This window comes from Vombatus ursinus, unplaced genomic scaffold (assembly GCF_900497805.2).
Source record: "Vombatus ursinus unplaced genomic scaffold, bare-nosed wombat genome assembly UNPS02014821.1, whole genome shotgun sequence".
NCBI classification, from domain to species: domain Eukaryota; kingdom Metazoa; phylum Chordata; class Mammalia; order Diprotodontia; family Vombatidae; genus Vombatus; species Vombatus ursinus.
The window spans coordinates 21,649,849-21,669,209 of record NW_020954599.1 but is presented as its reverse complement, the minus strand read 5'-3'; the positions used below and the strand labels follow the sequence as shown (position 1 = coordinate 21,669,209).

General features: G+C 37.7%; 1 pseudogene; it reads left to right on the top strand.

Moving 5' to 3' along the window:
* The first annotated feature begins 784 nt into the window (after positions 1–784).
* Positions 785–12,518, top strand: LOC114024389 (annotated as a pseudogene).
* Positions 12,519–19,361: the final 6,843 nt, after the last annotated feature.

The window sequence follows — 19,361 nt, the reverse complement described above, 5'->3', positions numbered from 1 at the left end:
CTAACTAAGGTTTCACCTTTCTGGACCGCATCATATATTCTATAATTTTCATTTCCATCTGCCCCTTTCCCCATCGAAAGTTCCCTGCTCTGTGATCTATAAATGTTAAAGGTGTTGTGTCTCGTGTCTCAAAGTTAAAGGAACTCAAAAGATCAACTAGTTCAAGTCACCTCATTTTTCATGATGAAGGCCAAGAGGCCCAGGAAAGTTGTGATTTATCTCAGCTCACATTCCTTCATAAGAACAAAAGGAGAACAAGAAAAGGTTATTTCTAATTCCCTAAGAAACGTCTTTACCTCAGCCTTCAGCATGTACCTTTTTATAAAAACCACCAATGCCTTATCCCACAGGACTGAAAAATGTCGGGAGTCCATAGGAGTTTGGGGGGTGGCAGAATTAGAACTTTATTCACTGTGGCTATGCCAACGGAAATTATTTAAATCAGAGTAGTTTTGCCCAGCCTATCCTCACATTTGGTGTTTTATGCTCAATTTTTAAATCGAGTTCTTTAAATCATGTCTACCACTTTTTATGCTATGAGACAATAAATAATCTAAAAACACAGCGAATGTAATGTGTAAAATCAAACAAAAACAATAAAAATGAACTGAGCTAATGTATACTGTATTATCTTCCTCCATAATTCACAATCAATACTTAGAAGAATGGAGAAATGCTAGAGTACATGGTCCTTAGTAACATTCAACAAAAAGTCTCCAGCTAAAGAGGCTCTTATGTACAAAGTATATAGGTATTGGAGTGGGAGAGAGGAGCAGATACTGTCATGGAGCTGGGATCCCATTCATGTAAGTATTCCCTCCAATGTGCAGATCTCAGTGAGCCACATCTTGAAAAAACCATGTACTTCTATAGCTTTAGAGCCAGTGTGTTTTGTTCCTTTGTTTGTTTGTTTGTTCTTTCTGTTGTTTTTTTTTTAATTACTGTTATTGTTTGAAGATGTGGAAGTCAGAAAGCAAAAGAGGATGTGGAAAAACAAACACCTAATTTAAGAACATGGTGATAGAGAACAGAATCAGAACTTAAAATGAAGGAATGATGTTAGTTTTAATTCTCATTCAAATTTGATTAGGCAAGTAGTTGGCAAAGACATAATGTGTGCTAGGCACTGATATGGACATAGAAGATAATAATGGGGAAAAAAACGAAATTATCCCTACCCTCAAGGGGCTTGTATACTTCAGGCAAGAATCAATATACAACATAGACAATTAAAGACAACATACATACAAGCTGATTTCTTCTTAGCCGCAGATAAAATGGCTCTAATGAAGGATGGAAAATCTTTGTGGAGCCGATCAAAAAGGCTTTAAGCTCCCCTCTCTGTCTTCTCTGCTCTGCTGGCAGCTCTTCAGCTTTGCCCCTCGCCCCCTGAGAATGTACCCCTGAGCCAAGTTCATCGCTACCCCGCCCTTGTGAGGAGCAGCTCTCAGGTGCTGAGTAGACCATTATCTGTAGTGGTGCTAAAACGGCCAGAGGTTCGGACAGATGAGAACCTCGCATGTCGGCAGTATCAGGTCCCTTGACCTCACATGTCTCCAGATGTGGATTCCAAACTAGCGCTGTCTCAAGAGACATTGACACAGCAGTCAAGTTCATCGGGGCTGGGGCTGCCACTGTGGGGGTGGCCGGCTCTGGAGCTGGGATTGGGACTGTGTTTGGAAGTCTCATCATTGGTTATGGTACGAACCCCTCCCTGAAGCAGCAGCTCTTTTCCTTTGCCATCCTGTCTTTGTCCTATCTGAGACTACCGGGATTTTTGCCCAATAGTGGCGTTCCTCATCCTTTTCGCCATCTGGTGGAGCCATTTCTATCCCCCAATGTTTCCGAATATTCCTCCTAGTCGTCCTGGTTCGTCCATGTCTCTTCCAGCCTAGGTATACCTCCCCCTACATCTTACCAGGCAGCCCTGCGGAAAGCCATGCGCTCAGAGTTTGACAGAGTGAAGACAAATAAATACTGTATTAATAAGTTGTTTAAAAAAAAAGCATTAAGCAAGAAAAGGAGTAAAACTGTCCCTAAATACACACTATGCTAAATAACACAAAAAGTAGCCAATGTGATAACTTGCCTAGTATTTCATAGGAAATAATATACGGGATGGGGGGGTAATAATAATGGCCTCAGATGACTATAGATAAATGCACAAAGTGTGAGTAATAAACATGATAAATAAGATATCCTATTGTAGCAATGTAAATATGATCTCATATTATCACGGAGACTGAGTGGGATAGGATGACTAAAATACCACAATGGAAAGGCATACATTATTCAAAGGAACAAATTAGATAAAACAGGCAATGGAGTACCATTTTATATCAAGCTCTATTTTATTATGGAAAGAAATGCTTACTCTGAAGCTCTCTTCAAAGTTATACATTTATACATATCTTCCTTTAATTTTTAGAATTTTTTTACTTTTAATTTATAAAATAAAACAAGCATTTCCATAACATAGTAGAGTAATAAAAAGATGATTGTATATGAAACTGCAAATCTGTTACGTACAACTTGCTATTCCTGTTAAATATATAATAAATTTATCATGTAAATTTCTTTTTTTCCCTTTTTTCCTTCCTCCCCCCCCACCCTAGAGATGGGTACCATTAGACACAAATATATGTTTATATAAATATACACACATATGTATATGTAGTATTCTACACATACTGCTATTTATCAGTTCTTTCTCTGGATACAGATAGAGTCTTCCTATGTCATTTGTAATTAATTTGGGTATTTATAATAGTCCAAATGACTTAATTGCTCAAAGTTGTTCTTAAAACAATATTGTTATTATTGTATACAACATTCTCTTGGTTCTGCACATTTCACTCTTCACTATTTCATGTAAATCTATCCATGTTTTTTTTTTCTGAAATTGACAAGTTCATTATTTCTTATAACACAATAGTATTTCATCACAATCATATACCACTTGTTCAGCCATTTCCCAGTTGACAGGCATCCTTGAAATTTCCAGTTCTTTGCCACCACAAAGAGAGCTGCTATAAATATTTTAGACCATATGGGTTCTTTTCCTTTTTTTCCCTAATCATCTTTGGAAATAGACCTAGTAGTGGTATTGCTGGGTCGAAGGGTATAGGCAATTTAATAACTCTTCGGGCATAATTCCAGATTGCTCTCCAAAATGGTCAGATCAGTTCACAATTCTACCAACAGTGAAATAGTGTTCCAATTTTTCCACGTGCCCTCCAACATTTTTCACTTTCCCTTTCAATCATTTTAGTTAATCTGATAGGTACAAAATGATATCTCAAAGTTGTTTTAATTTGCATTTCTCTAACCAATAATGATTTAGAGCACTTTTTCATATCACTATAAGTTATTTTGATTTTTTTATTGAAAACTGCTTGTTCATATCTTTTGACCATTTATCAATTAGGGAATGACATGTTCTTATAGATTTGACGAATATCTTTATATACTTGAGGCACAAGACTTTTATCTGAGAAACTGTCTATAAAAATTTCCCCCAATTTTCTGCTTTCCTTTTCATCTTGGCTATATTTGTTTAATTTGTACAAAAACTCTTGATTTAGTTGAATCAAAATTATCCATTTTACACTTCAGTTTGTTCTCTATCTCTTGTCTATTCATAAATTGTTTGCCTAGCTGAAATTCTGATAAGTAATATGTTCCACATTCTGCAAATTTTCTCGTAATATCTCTTTATACCGAGGTCATGTATCCATTTCGATCTTATCTTGGTAAATGGTGTAAGATATTGGTCTATGCCCAATTTCTGCCATACTCTTTTTCCCAACAACTTTTTACCAAATAATGAATTCTTATTCCAAAAACTTAAGTCTTTATCCTTGTCAAATACAATGTTACTATATTTATTTGCTACTGTAGATTGTATGTGTACTCTGTTCCATTGATCTAGCTTTCTGTTTTTTAGCCAGTACCAGATAGTTTTGATAATTACTTCCTTATAATATAGTTTAAGATCTGGTACAGCAAAACCTCCTTCCTGTAAACTTCCTTACAACCATTGTGGGAAGAGCAATAGAGAATGGATCAAGGAAGAGTAAAAGGACAAGTGTACATCAGTAAAGGTCCAGTTGAGACTGGATGACACAGATTTATGGATCCAGGCAAGATGTGTGGCTTATATGACTGCCACCAACTAGCATATGTGCACAGGAGCCCTGGGAGTGGCAGCATCCATAAGATCACTGACCCTGCTTCCAGTCCAGGCTGCACAGTCATCATCTAGGGAGGCACCTCGTGTGGAGAAGGAAACACCCATCCTCAAGAGCTGTCAATGAACTGATAAGCAGTAGGGTACCTGCGGGAGAGATAGGAGGTAGCATGTTCCAGGCAAGTCAAACCACCACCATCAACTTAACCACCACCTCCCTTCAAACCCTGATGGAGACAAGTCAGGATCTCAAGGTCCTTAAATTCAAATTTAAGAGCTTTGGGAACAAAATTTCTTCTAGCCCAGTGCCCTCAGCCATCCTCCTGGGAAGGTATCCCTTGGCAATTGCTCCTGAAGGTGCCATAGCCACAACTAATGAAGACCTAGAAAGGATAGTTCTTGCCTCCAAAGTCTCTGACACTGTCAAATGGTTCAACAGCAGAAACCGATCTGATTTTATCAGTGGAAATGACATTAAAAAAAGAAGCACTGCCATCTGCTTTGCCTCTTAGCCTTAAGGACCATGGGATTTTTCCATCTGACACAGCTGAAACCTTCCTTATGTATTGTCTCTACCATTGGAATGTCCTTGAGAACAGGGACTGTCTTCCTTTTCTATTTGTATATCCAGCACTTAGCACAGTGTTTCGTACATAGTAAGTGTTTAATAAATGCTTCATTCTTTCATGTATTTGTTTGTTAGTTAATTCATTCCTCTAGTTAAGTTTCAGCAGCAAATAAACAGGAACTGAGAAGGTAGATGGTGGGAGGAAACCAGGGTATGGACCTGGGAAGGCATGATTGGTAATAATGGCAATGGGACAAGAGACAAGATAATATTGAACTTTTTAACTGAAGAATAAAATTTTGAAGGGATGCTAGAGGAAGGGTAATGGCTTGGGAAAGTGGGGAAGGGTAGAATAACTGACTGAGGTTGAGATGAGGACCAAAATGAAAGGAAGAGGAATTAGACATAGGGACAGCTGAAAAATCTCACAAAATCTCTACACACTAAATTACAAATTACAAATCTATCTATCAACCTACCTATTGACTGATCTATTACTATATTTATTTTTATGGAGATATTGATGCAAAATAGATTTTTGTATATATATTTTACATATATGCATTATATTTTGCATTAATATCAATATATTTACACTTATGAAGCTACATGGATTGAAAGACCTGTGATTTATGTGTATGTACATATACATACCGTGTATATGCATATGCATGGATAGAGAGATAGACCTGAGACATGTGATTGTATATGTACATTCACATATATGCATATTTATATGTATTTGTGTATATTGTATTCTTGTATGCATTGATAGACCTTAGATTATTTGTGATTGTGTATAAATATGTACATACACGTACATATATGCACATATGTTTATATGTGTTTATATGAGTTGCATACATGGAGAAAGAATCATGAAAAGACTGGTAAAAATGGCAGCCAGTTTAGATGATGTTAACTGAAAGATTCTTTGGGGTTATACTGTAGTCAGTCAATAAACATTTACTAAGCATCTACTCTGAACCAGGCACTGTGCTAAGTGGTTGGTGCTACAAAGGCAAAAAACAGTCTCTGCTCTCAAGACACTCACGACCTAATGAAGGAAAACCATACATAAACTGTAAAGTGGGGTGTGGACAGAGAGAGAGGAAGGGTATCCCGCATGACATGATGAAGTCCAGAAGTGCAGCCACAGGAGGGAAATGATGAGACAGCTGCTTTGGAGGATCTGGGAGGAGAGCTCTGATATCCAGTCAGAGGAAGGGGAAGGAGTTGTGAGCTTCAGAGCTGAGGTGATCTTTCAGGAAGATGAATTTCTGGGGACAATGATGAGGTCATTGCAGCTGCAGGCAGGAGAACATAAATTCATTCTTCGAGATGAATTGCCAAGAGTTTCAGAAGGAAGAAAAATGGAAATAGAAACTAAATGGAAAATTCTGTCTCAGAATACTTTGTGATTATTTTTGCACAAACTGAAAGTGTTAATTAATCATAGATTTGACTTTGAGATTGAGAAAAACTTCGTTTGGGAATAGAATGCTCTAAACTGAAGGTATATCGGTGATCCTTCAGGCCTACAGAACTCCCTTATCTGAACATTGTCGTCCATATTGCTGTAGAGACTATGACTGACTCCAGGCAAAAACACATTTACCTGGAAACTTGCTATCCCAATCAAAGGGAGTTTAAAGTGAAAATGTGTAGATTACACAACAAAACTCAAAGACAATAGGTATGACATAGAAGAAGGAATATTAGTTGAATAGAAATCCTATAATCTGCAGGAGAAACTAAGTGGGGAAACAGGTTAACGTCAATGTTTATGGTCTCAGATGTCCATATACCCTCAATGGGATATGGATAATAAATAAAGTGAATTTGATATTTTAAGAAGAAGGTAAATATTGTAAAGAATGACACATTTTCACATGCATTGCTAAGACTCACTTGGTGGGATCTGATGCATGATTATAAATGATAACAGAGGGCATATGTCCTTTAAAAAGCATATATTTACACATATTTACATATGTGTATATGCACATATACACATGTTTATATGGTGTATATGTTTATATATGCATATATATACTATTTGCTTTATTTCTTTTTAAAATTAGTGAATTTCCATTATTATTGTAAATTTAATAATAATCAATGAAGACACATTTAAATACACACAAAAAAACAAGAAAGAATAAGAGAAGGCACTGCCACATGGTGGAAAAATAATTCACTTTGAAGCCTAAGGAACTGGATTTGAATCCTAGTTCAGACAGTTGAGTCTTTTATCAGTTTAGGCAAATCACTTTGCTCCTCTAGGCCTCTTTTTTTCTCATCTGCAAAATGAAGGGAGTTGACTTAGATTGCTTTTAAGTTTCTTTCCAGGTCCAAATCAATGATTTTATGATTCTAAAAATCTATTAGGCATATGGTTTAAAATATAAAGATACACATATATGTACACATACACATATGGCACATGGATCTGTATAACTTTTATGTATTATGTGTTATGTGTAACAAATTGGTGCTGTTTGCCTTCTGCACTTTTATGTGTATTTTTGTTTAAAAATAAGTTTTATTGATGCCTTTTTTGCATAATTCACTATGCACTAACCTATTTCTCTAACCCCTACCATGAAAGCTTGAATTGTTTTTCCTTAAAAGATATTGAAACCATCCTCAGGACTCTGTTGACTAAGAGGTAGGCATGAGAGAAAGCCAATGATCTAGAGATGGAGAGAGGAACAGCAAGGAGGTTAATGTCCCTGGACTTCAGAGTATATAGGCTACAATAACATGTAAGAACACTGGAAAGTTAGGAAAGGGCAGGTTAGAAAGGACTTTAAAAGCCAAACAGAGGATTGTATATTTGATTCTAGAGGCCACAGGGAATCATGGGACAAACTTTCTCCCAAGCTCTGTTACTGAACCCTGCAGGTCAGTTTGGACTCCCAGGCCCAGATTTTCCCAGTCCCTTCTGGCAGTTAAGTGGTGCAGTGGGTAAATGATGTGCCTGAAGTTAAGAAGACCTGAGTTCAAATCTGACCTCATTTACTAGCTGCGTGACCCTGTGAAAGTCACTTAACTTCTTTTTGCCTCAATTTCCTCAACTGTTAAGTAGGAAAATAGCAGCATCTACCTCTCAGGGCTGTTGTTAGGATCAAATGAGATATTTGTGAAATGCTTAGCATAGTTCCTGGCATATAGTAGGTATTATATAAATGCTTATTCCCTTCTCCCTTCCCCGATGTCTGTTCCATGGCCATGTAAAGCCCATTTTGATCAATCAATCAATATTTATTGAGTGGCTATTATGTTCCAGCTACTACACTAAGAACTGGGGATTCAAAAAAGAGGCAAAAGAGAAGTCCTACCATCAAAGAACACATACACACACACACACACACACACACACACACTTAGTGTTCATCTGCTTCACAATGGAATTGTTGTTTGTCCTTCATTCTCCAAGAGGATCATGACACCAGGAAGGTAATACCGTGACTAGCAAGTGAATTGGATTTAAGTGAGGGAGGGCTGTGCAAAGTCACCAGCCTCACTTTCTCCTCCGGAGCCATCTGGGTCCAGTGGCAAGACATAAATCAGGACTACTGGAGATGGCCCTGCATGCAGTGAGAATGAGAAGAGATGTGGGGAAGGAGTGCCCCTAGAAAGATGGTGTTTCCTCAGAGGAGACTGCTGAGGTTCTGGTGCTGGTTTCACCAGGTGGCTGACCAGGGGTCAAGCTGTGGTCTCCAAGAAAGCAACACACCCAAGTTGGAATAAGTGATCATGGAACAAGAAAAAAACATAAAAGAAGGAAAGAAGGGGAGTTTGATCATGGTGAACACACGGGACATCGAGTACTTAAATATAAAAAGCCTTTAGATTTGGATTTTTTAACTGTAAGGAAAAAGGTGCAGGTACAGAAAAGAGGACCCTCTAGTCATCGAGCTAAAGGAGATAAAGCACTAAATCTGGAATTAAAAAGACCTGAGCTTGAATTTTGCCTCAGAACTAGCTATTTGACCTTGGGCAAGTAATTTAACATCTGTTTTCTTCAGTTCCTTCACCTGTGAAATGCGAATAATAACAGTACCTACTTCCCCAGGTTGTTGTAAAGATGAAATGAGATTATGTTTGTAAAGTATTTTGCAAACTTTAAAGCACTATGTAAGTTCCAGCTATTATAAAGCGTAGAAAATCAGAGATCATCTTCTACTACGGGAAAAAACCTGGGACCACTCAAGACACTTTGGATTTTATTGCTGTTACATGTTGCTTTTGCTTTTGATTTCCTGATAGGAAATTGCATTTGAGAGGTAGCATGTTATGGTGGCTGACCCTGGAGTTGGAAAAATCTGGGTTTAAGTTCCACCTCTGACAAATATTGCCTGTCAGTCAAATTTAACCTCTTAATGACCCTAGAAAATTTTCTAGTACTATAAGTTATAGAGAAATTGCCTATTTTCATTGCTACAGGGCATTTCTCACCAGGAAGGCCATCTACCCATGAAATTACAGGAAATCATAGGTCTGTTTAAAAAAATCATTTAGTCACTGAATTCTTTGGGGCTATGCTGAGTAAAGAGGCAAGGGTAGGGGCCCCAAGTAGCACTGTGGAAAGTTGTGATTTTTTTTTTTTGGGGGGAAATTAATTACTTTTACTCATAGAGTATTAAGGATGGTCTGGAGGTTGGGAGATGCATCTGCACATGCTCAGTTTGTTTAAACTAGTGTAGCCCAAATTTGGTGTGCCCTCTGGTATCTTAAATGATATAATACCCTGAACATCTGGTTAAGATGGTGTAGTGTGAAAACTCCCAGAGTAGCCAGACCAACTCTAATATACTCCCAGAAAAATCTAAAAATGTCACTAGATTAAATCATTAATAATTAACATAATGAAAAATAATGGTAAGCTCTTCTGTGCAACCCAAGATTTCATGAAAAAAGATAATCAGAAGCCTGTTGTCATTGAGATCTTAAACAGATGCACCAGACAAGCCAACCTGAGCACTCTGACAAGAGGCTCTCAAGGGAGACCTGGAGCCCTCAATACTGATTGGGGACATTGGAGAGGGAGGAGGGAAGCCCACTCCATTCTGATGAGGAAGATTTCAGGGGACCCTAAAGCCCACAGCATTTTCTGACTAAGACATTCCAGGGATGTTGAAAACCCACATTGCTCAAAACAGGAGTGATAAAGGGAAGTCTGATGCCCACAGTATTGACTGGGGATATTTTAAGAGGATTTGAAGCCTGCTCACCCTCTGAATGTAGACCTAACAGGTGAAACCCAGTGACAGAAACTCTGAAAACTGAGGAGAGCACCAAACAGCTCATGACTATTAGATTGTAAGTTCCCTGAAGGCAGGGACTGTCTTTTACCTCTTTTTGTATCCCTAGCACTTAGCACAGTGCCTGGCATATAGTAGGTGTTTAATAAATGTTTATTTAATTTAATTGACTATCCCATCCAAAAATATGAGAGGTGGCAGAGCCTGACCTTGGCACAAAATTATAAACCAGGAACTGAGGCTAAAGATATGAGTAAACAGAAAAAACTCAATGAAGAAATATTGTGAATTGAGAGGCAACTAAGAGGTATACTCAAAAGAGAAAAAATCCACAACAACTATTCCTCAGGGCCTGGTCAAAAGAAGTATAAAGGAACCTAGATAAATTAAGGCTATAGATAAAAAAAATTAAAAGAAATCTAGGTGAAAAAAGGAGAGATCGATACCAGATTAGATACTAAACACTTACTATTTGCCAGGTACCATGCCAAGCATTACAGAAACAAAAACCAGAAAACAACATGGCCTCTACTCTCAAGGAGCTCACATTCTTTTATTTTTACTTGGTATTTTTTAATTTTTAAAATTTTCAAAAATGTCATCCCTCTAATTCTCCCTATTCCCATCTCCCCTTTTCCTTGCAGGGTGAAATATATTTCTGTACTCTTTGTGTACAACTCTTTGTGTGTATGTGTATATGTGTGTATGTGTGTCTTTGATCAATTCAGATGAAAGTGAAGTTCACACGGCAGCCACTCTCCCCTCATCCTTCCTTTTTTTCCCCCATAGACGTCTACTTGCACATGATGTAAGATAACTTTCCTTAACATTCCTTTCACCTCTCCCCCAGTAGATTTCTCTTCCTCTCTCTTTTTATTCTTCTCTTAAGATCATCTTAACATCACATAACAGAACCACTCCCAGGCTCTATCTAATTGGACTCTCTCTAGGACCCCTAATGATGATAGACAGGGCTCAGAGGATATATGAGGATCCTCTCCCCACGTTCAAATTTAAGCAGTTTATCTTTGTTTAGTGCTTTAATATTGTTCATTCATGTTTACCTTTTTATGTTTCTCTAAACTCCTGTGTTAGAACCAAAGAGTTTCTACACAGTCCTAGTTTTGTTTTGTTTTGCTTTTGAAATCTTCTATTTTATTAAAGGTTTGTTTTTTTTTCTTCTACATTTATGCCTAGTTTTACTGAGTATGTTATTCTAGGCAATAAGCTCATACTCTTTGCCTTCTGTAATATTGTATTGCAACATCTCCACTTTTTTATGGTAGTGGCTGTTAAATTATGTGTGATTCTGGCTGTGGTTCCTTGATATTTGAATTATTTCTTTCTGGCTATTTACAGTACTTTTTTTCTTTGACCTGGAAGCTCTTTTGGGTATAACATTTTTTGGAGTTTTTATTTTGTGGTTTCTTTCCAAAGGTAACCAATGTAGTCTTTTTATTTCTACTTTGCTCTTGGGTTCTAAAAGATCTGCACATTTTTCAAGATGTCTTGAAATAGGATGTCTAGGTCCCTTTTTTGTTCAAGGCCTTTAGGTAGTAATGAGTCTTAATGTTTTTTCTTTCTCTGTTTTCTAGGTCAATTGGTTTTGTATGTGATACTCTATACTCTCTCCTGTTTTTTCAGTCTTTTGACTTTGTTTTAATATTGCTTGTTGTCTCATGAAGTCATTGGTTTCTCTTTGATCTGTTCTAATTTTCAGGGAGTTCGATGCTTGGGCAAGATTTAATATATTTTGTGGTAAGCCCTTAATTTCCCTCCCAATTCTTTCTTTTATAATTCTCATTTCTCTTCCATTTTTTTCTCTAGAACTCTCATGTCATTTATAAAAACATTTTAACTCTTGTTTCATCTGTTCGAAGAATTCTAATTCCTTTCATGCTTATTGAATTTTCTTTGAGGCTTGGCTTGTAGATGGAATCATTCTCTACCTCTAGGTCTGTGTCTTTAGTGCCACTGTCACCATAATCGACTTTTATGATGAGATTCTTTTTTTTTAACTCGTTCTTCCAACCTATTTCCTCATTTTGGCCTTGATGTTAGGGCTGGACTCGGGAACTTCTTCAGGAAAGATCTGGGCTGGTCTTTCTACTGCTTTCTTGGGGTATGGGGTGTTATGTTATTCCAGGATCTAGGGACAGCTCAGGCAGGAGACCTGCAAGCTTTCAAAGCTCTCAAAAAAGTCTAATTGAGGACTCTGCTCTTCTCCTAAAGTTAGAGTCACACAGTTGTTGTTTGTTTCTGAATTTACTCCCTTCAGTCTGGGACCTGCAGATGCTCCCTACTCTGGAGTGTCACCCCGGATACAGTTCCCCTTCTGGGACCCAGAACTGGGTAGTGAATGACAAAGTTGCCTTTGGAGCCTATGTTTTGATCTTGCTGTGCACTAGCATGCATCTGGGACCTCCTCTCGCTCTGGTACAGCCTCTCCCTGGGCACAGGAGTGGTCTGCATTCAGGTGCTCCTGGCCTGACCTGGGACACATTGTCCACAGTTTTATCTATCTCTCTTCATATGCTGACCTGGGCTGGAAAAAAATGACTCACAGATACTTCCTTTTTTTCATTTCACCATCATGATTCAATCTGGTACAATTTCTAGATCTATTTGGAGGAGTTTTGGTGGGGAGGGGGAAGATGCTGTACTGCTTCCTACTATATTTGCCATATTAGTTCCACCCCACGGGGCTTACTTTCTAATGGGGAAACACAACAACGGATGGAACAGGGACAGATTGGGGAAAATTCTGTTTGCTTGGAAAGTAATGTGTGAAGGAGAGATGATTGAGATAAATTCAAAAAGGCAAATTAGGGGCAGATGGCACATGGGATTAAATGCCAAACTATAGAGTTTATAATTCTGCCCTATAGACAATGGGAAATTACTGAAGGCTTTTAAGCAGGGAAGTGATATAGACAATTGTCCAAATCAACAAAATTGCTTTGGTTCTAAAAGAAGCATGAATTGGAGTAGGGAGACACTGGGGGCAAGGAGACCTGTCAGGTGATTATTAAAGTGGATCAGGTGGAAGAAGATATGAGAGCTTGAATTCTCATTTATGGAAACTTGAGTGTATTGGAGGAGAAAGACCTAAGAAATATTGCAGATGGAATAAGAATTGGCAGCCAATTACTGTCACTGTAGTGAGTGACAGAGAAGATCCTTTATTTATAAAAGTATTTATGGATTCCCTTTTTGTAATGGTAAAATACTAGAAACTATGGGTATGTCCATCAATTGAGGAATGACTGACTACAGTGTGGTCTATGAATGTGATGGATAGTACTATTGTGCTATAAGAAACAAGGAAATAGATCGTTTCAAAATGACTTGTGTGAACTAATGCAGAGTGAAATAAGCAGAACCATTTGTTAAGAACAATTTATATCATAATACCTATGTTATTTAAATGATTAGTTTTGACGACTTTTATAAACTGTTGTTGTTCATCCTTCATTTTTGAAGAAGACCAATGACATCCCAGGGTGATGCCTTGACTTGTATGTGAATTGGATTGAAGGCAGAGTTGCGCAAAGTCATCAACCTCACTCTTTTGTTAAAAGTCATCCAAGTCCCGTGGCAAGACAAAAGCCAAGATAATTGGTGATGGCCCAAGATGCATCTTGGCATCTTCGATGTATGAGCAAGCTCTCAGTACTCCACAGTACCTACTTCAGCTGCCTTCATGGCCGTTGAAACAAATTGTTCTCATCTACCCATTCTTCCAGGAGAAATCTTCATGCGCTTGGGGTAGACATCCCCCTAACTCACCAACGATTTGAGATCTCAACCTAGCTTAGCCCATCTCCCAGGATAGGTTGTGGCCACTGTGCATGCTACAGCTTCTTAAAGCCACAGGTGAGAGTTGGGTGGAAGGTAGACACCAAAAGTGGGTGAGTAGACCTGAAAAGGGCTCAGTAAGCCCTCACACCCGAGGTGCTAGTCCTCTCTGCAAACTTCGTAATCACTACTTTTATAAACTGATAAATAATGGAATGAGCAGAACCAGGAAAACAACTTATACAATAACAACATTGTAAAGACCAAAAAGTTAGAGAGCTCTAGGAACTATGATCAATCATAGTGATCAAGAAGAAAAGGTTAGAGAGGTAGGAGAACAGAAAGAGTATAGTAATCTTCATGAGTCCTTCCACCTCACAAATTCTAAAAGGCACCAAAAATATGATGTTCGTTTGTCCTGTCAAGAAATTCTAGATCATCACAGACAAACATCTCTATTGAGACAACTTGGGCCACTAGCAAACATTGAGCCTCTGAAATTATCTATTGCTCACAAATTCCCTTCCATCCTAGATTTTTTCCTCTAACATTCTTTTCATCTTTTCGTACTTACTGAAACTTGCATTCTCCTAAAGACATTTTTGTCTTTCACCACACCCTCGAAGGTTCCCTGATCTTCTTATGATCCCTGACATACAGAGCCAGGATGAGGGGTTGGCATACTCCTCTCAGACCTCCCTTTGCCATTGCCACTCAACAAATTCTTCTCCTCCTATAAAAATTACTCCATGCTGGCCTGATCCTGCTTGCTGTCATCATTGACCTCTAAATCATTCTCCTTCCCAACAATTTTAGCACTTGACTCATAGTCTTTACCATCCCAAACTCTGCCCCTTTTGAATATTTTGGTCTCCCACTTCTTCAGCTTTTAAAAATCTTATGATCTCTGTCTCCAATCTACCTTAACAATGAACAGGGTTCATTCTTTAAAATCTCACCCCACTTTATCCTTATCTGCACTCCCACTTACTCATCTGAAGTTGCCCACAAGAGACTAATGTGATACTTCTCAATGTCATTGGAGGGCATAGTTCCCAGTGCCAGTATCCCTTCAACCTGAGTAGCAATAAAACAGGTGTGGCATTATTCTAAACTTGATCTCAATCCCTTGCCCAATAAGACATAAAAGCTCAACCTGAAATCACTAATGAAACATTATTTTTCTTGCTCCGATTTTGCTTTCCCCAAGCGTCTTGATATAAAAATCATAATATAGGTGGTGGACCATTTAGATCTACCTTGCTCCTTTCCCTCCCTCTTTGACCCCCCCCCAGCTTCAGATCCCCCCAAAAAAGCTTTCTTTGTTTTGGCTGACTTGTTCCCTGCTCAGATGTCCCTTGAGGGTGGAGCTGGAAACCTAACCTGAAAACAGAAGAAATTATTTGGCAGGACAGCTAGGAGGTAGCCCAACCATTCCTGGGAGCATTTCAGCAGGATCAACACAGGGTCAATCTGAGAACTCCAGGTGAGAAGGCATCTGCCCTCAACGTGCAGCTCCTACGTATAGGAGCAAAGGGCAGGCAATTCAAATCTGTGATTCACCCATTGAAAAGTAAGGTGGAATTTAACAGCTTTTCTTGGAAACTATTGCAGCTCAGGCTTCCCAAGATGAAAATAATGCAAGCAGACAAGCAGGAAAAGTATATCCTTTTGAACACCGACTCTGACTTGGAAAAGTGTGAGAAGAATAAAGCGTCGCTGGTGCACCATCCTCAAGAGGGGTGAGTGTGGGGACAGGCTGAGCCCAAGCGGATGCTTTTGTCGTAACAGAAAAAGACTTGTTTGCACCATCTCATAGCGTATCATTTGTGGTTACTTATTTGGGTCTCTGTGGTGTGAGTTCACACATACCTGATGGCAGATGGAACCTAAGGGAATGGAATGAAATGAATAAAAATTAAAAGACAGATTGGCCTTACCTCGTGATAGAGAATGAAAGACATAAATTACTTTACTGTATCAACTGAACAGAGTACTGCTGTGGAATCTTACAAAATAAACTTGAATTGCTTTTACCCTATTACTTTAAAGCAGGAGTTCTTCATCTGGGGTCTGCACACATAGATTTTGGGGAGTCTGTGAGCTGGAGTGGGAAAAAGATATATTTATTTTCACTAATCTCTAACTGAAATTCAATTTTGAATGTGCAGGACATCCATTATTCTTAGAAGGGGTCCATCTGTAGGCTTCATGAGGCTCCAAAAGGGGTCTGTGACCAAAAAAAGATTAATAACCCCTGTTTAAAGAAAACCATGGTATCAGAAGACACAAAGATACTACATGTAAGGTAAAGGAAGGGGAAAAGAATATAATTTACCAATAGCCAATGGTAGGCATTTTTTACATCAGAAGACAGTTTGCCAATAGCCAATTGTAAATATCCTTCTGCATCAGAACCTGGTTTTCCATCACAGACAGACATTACAAAGTAATTTTTAATGGTCTTGAAGATGTAATTATAATTGATCAAAGTGAATCATCTTCTCTATTTCTTAGCAGAAAGGAATCAATGAACCAAAAGGCAGATTTCCTATTGATGTTTAAGCCCAAAAATCTTTATTTTATCATCTGACCTGAGTCTGTGGATCTAGGGCACTGTATAGAAGAAGATAAAAAAAATCATGCATCTTTTGTAATGTATTGATTCTCTATAAATAAGGTCATTTAAAAAAGATTGATCTGTAGGCACCTTTCATTTATTTTGTCAAAATCAAAATATTATGAATAGACTAGGGTAGAACTGATATTAAGAAATATTTTATATATGTATAATTATATATTCTGGGATTAATGCTTTAGAATAAATAGAGCATTTCAGCTCTTTGATTTGACTAAATATTGCAATAAAAAGTTTTCAGACCGTTTATAAAATGATAGAACTAGAGCTTAGACGTAACCTCAGAAGTCTTTTTACCCCATCAGTTTAAAAATGACAAAACTGTAGCCCAGGGAAGCTAAGGGCCTTGCTCAAGGCTCCAGAGGTAGAATAAGCTGCAGAATTTGAACCCAAGTATCGTCTCCAGAACCGGGGTTCTTTCCACTATGTGTTGTCCCATTATTGATTTTCTATTGATAATGGTGAAATGATGATTATGATGATAATGTTTTAAGGTTTGCAGAACACTTTACATATTTATATTTGGCCCCCTTAATCTTGTGACAGAGGTAGATTATATTATTATTATATTATTATATTTTACAGATGAGGAAACTGAGGCCAAGAGAAATTAAATGGCTTGCTCAGGATAACTACTTAGTAAGTGTCTGAGAAAGGATTTTATTTCAGAGCTTCTTCACTCCAAGTCCTGCCCACAATCTACTGTCATACCTAACTGTCTCTGTAGTTTCATATTTGAGTAAATACATAGTCTAATGATTTTTTCTAATCCCAAATATTTTTTGAGAGTCATATTCCCACTAGCTTTGGTGACACATTGTGAAACAAGGGAAAGATTGGCCTTGGTCTCAGAAGAGTGCAGTTCAAGTGACAGCTCTAACACTTGTGAGATGTGTGGCATTGCGGAAAAGTCATAGAATCCCTCTGAGCATCATTTTTTTATCTGTAAAATGGGGACGATAATGCCACACACTACAAACATCACAGAAATGTTGTAAAGTGATTTAAAACAAAAGCAATCTCTAAATTTAAGTTAGCATGATAATTATCATTGCATTCTAAATTTATTTTCTCCCTTAAAAAGTGATTACCAATTTGAAAGATAACTCCCAAAGGGAAAAGTAGAGTAGTTTCAAAGACTAGTATCACACTCGACCTTAGATCACTGGACTACTTAGAGAGGGTTCAAGGTTAGGGAAGAATTGAGTATGAAGGCCACAACAAGGAAACATGAGAGAAAAATTAAAATGAGGAAACAATGAGTCAATTTATTCTGTAGATAGGGCAACTTACTTCCCTAAATCCTTAGCTTCTAGGGCATTCATGGTAGACCTACATTTAATTAGAGGAATACAAATATGCCTGTTTATCTACTATAGTAAATGGTTAGAGCTGCTTCTTAGAAGTTAGCTGTGTGTGCCCTCCACTATCCTTGCTAAACTTTTGATGTACACTTGGACATCCCTGTAAGCAACTGAAGGGAACACAAATCATCATCCCCAGAGTTGCTGGGTATCTACTTTGAGCAATCTTCTCTGAACGAAAGTCTAGCTAAAAGCACTATTCTATGTGGAAAGCACAAACAACTCTGTGGAACCAAAATATGAGCCAATGACAGAAAACTGAGGCTGTTCAAGGACATAGTAAAGCAACCTGCCCTGGGATCTATGGCCTGCCTTATTATATTTGAATGTTTTTCTTTAACAAGCATCTTAAAATGTAAGGACAATCATTGATTTACAATGACTGATAATTAGCCTACATTGAGTCTTAGATGATCCCATTTAAGAGATGAAAAAATTCAAGCCAGACAACCAAGTACATGTTAAGTACATACTATGTGCCATTATAGATACTTAAAAGACAAAAGCCCCTTCCAACAAAGAACTTATGATTTAGCAGGGTAGAAAACATGTATATGTACATATAATATATATACATACATATATATATATGCACACATACAATAAATATATAAAATATATGTGTGTATATGTAATATCCATTTTATAAATGCTTATATATGCATATATACAAACACATGGCTAGACATATATGCACATATACATACATGCATACACATGTTTGTATGTGTACATATATAGAAACCCATTCACAAAATTGGTGTGCCTATAAAGCATGTATATACATATATGTATATATGTACATACATTTATACATTCACAAATTTACAAAATTGATATAAGATACTCTTTTCTGAGGGGGGGTGTTTGCAGCTAACTGGAACTGTAAGTCTAGGAAAGACTCCATGAAGAAGCTGTAGCCTCTGTTCTGAGACTTGAAGGAAAATAGAGATTCTAAGAAGTGGAAGTAAGGAAAAGATAAATTCCAGTCCTGAAAAAGAGCCAATTCAAAGAACATAGGCAGAAAAGAAAAAGGCCATTTTGGTAGAATGAAAAGTGCATGAAAAAGAGTGACGTATAATAACAAGATAGGTTGGAGCCACATTGCAAAGGACTTTAAATGTCAAGCAGAGGATTTTGAGTTCTATCCTAGAGGAACAGGGAGCCACTGGAGTTTATTGGTAGGGATGGGCAACATAATAATACTCATAAGGTGTAAGGTTGATTTTTAAAGGAATACAGAGGTTTGGAAGTGGGCATTAGTGTTTTGTGTCCTGGTGTGGACACATATTTTTTTGTGAAAGAGATTAAAATGGGACTCACTGCATTCCCTGTTCTCTCTAGTATTTCTGAAACATATCACACTAGAAATTAAAAATGTCATTTTATAACCCTTGTTTTTCTCTGTTGGAAAATCCAGATTCTTTTCCCACTTTCCCATAGACAACTATGAAGGAATTCACAAGTGGAACTTTTCTTTCTTTCTTTTTCTTTCTTTCTTTCTTTCTTTCTTTCTTTCTTTCTTTCTTTCTTT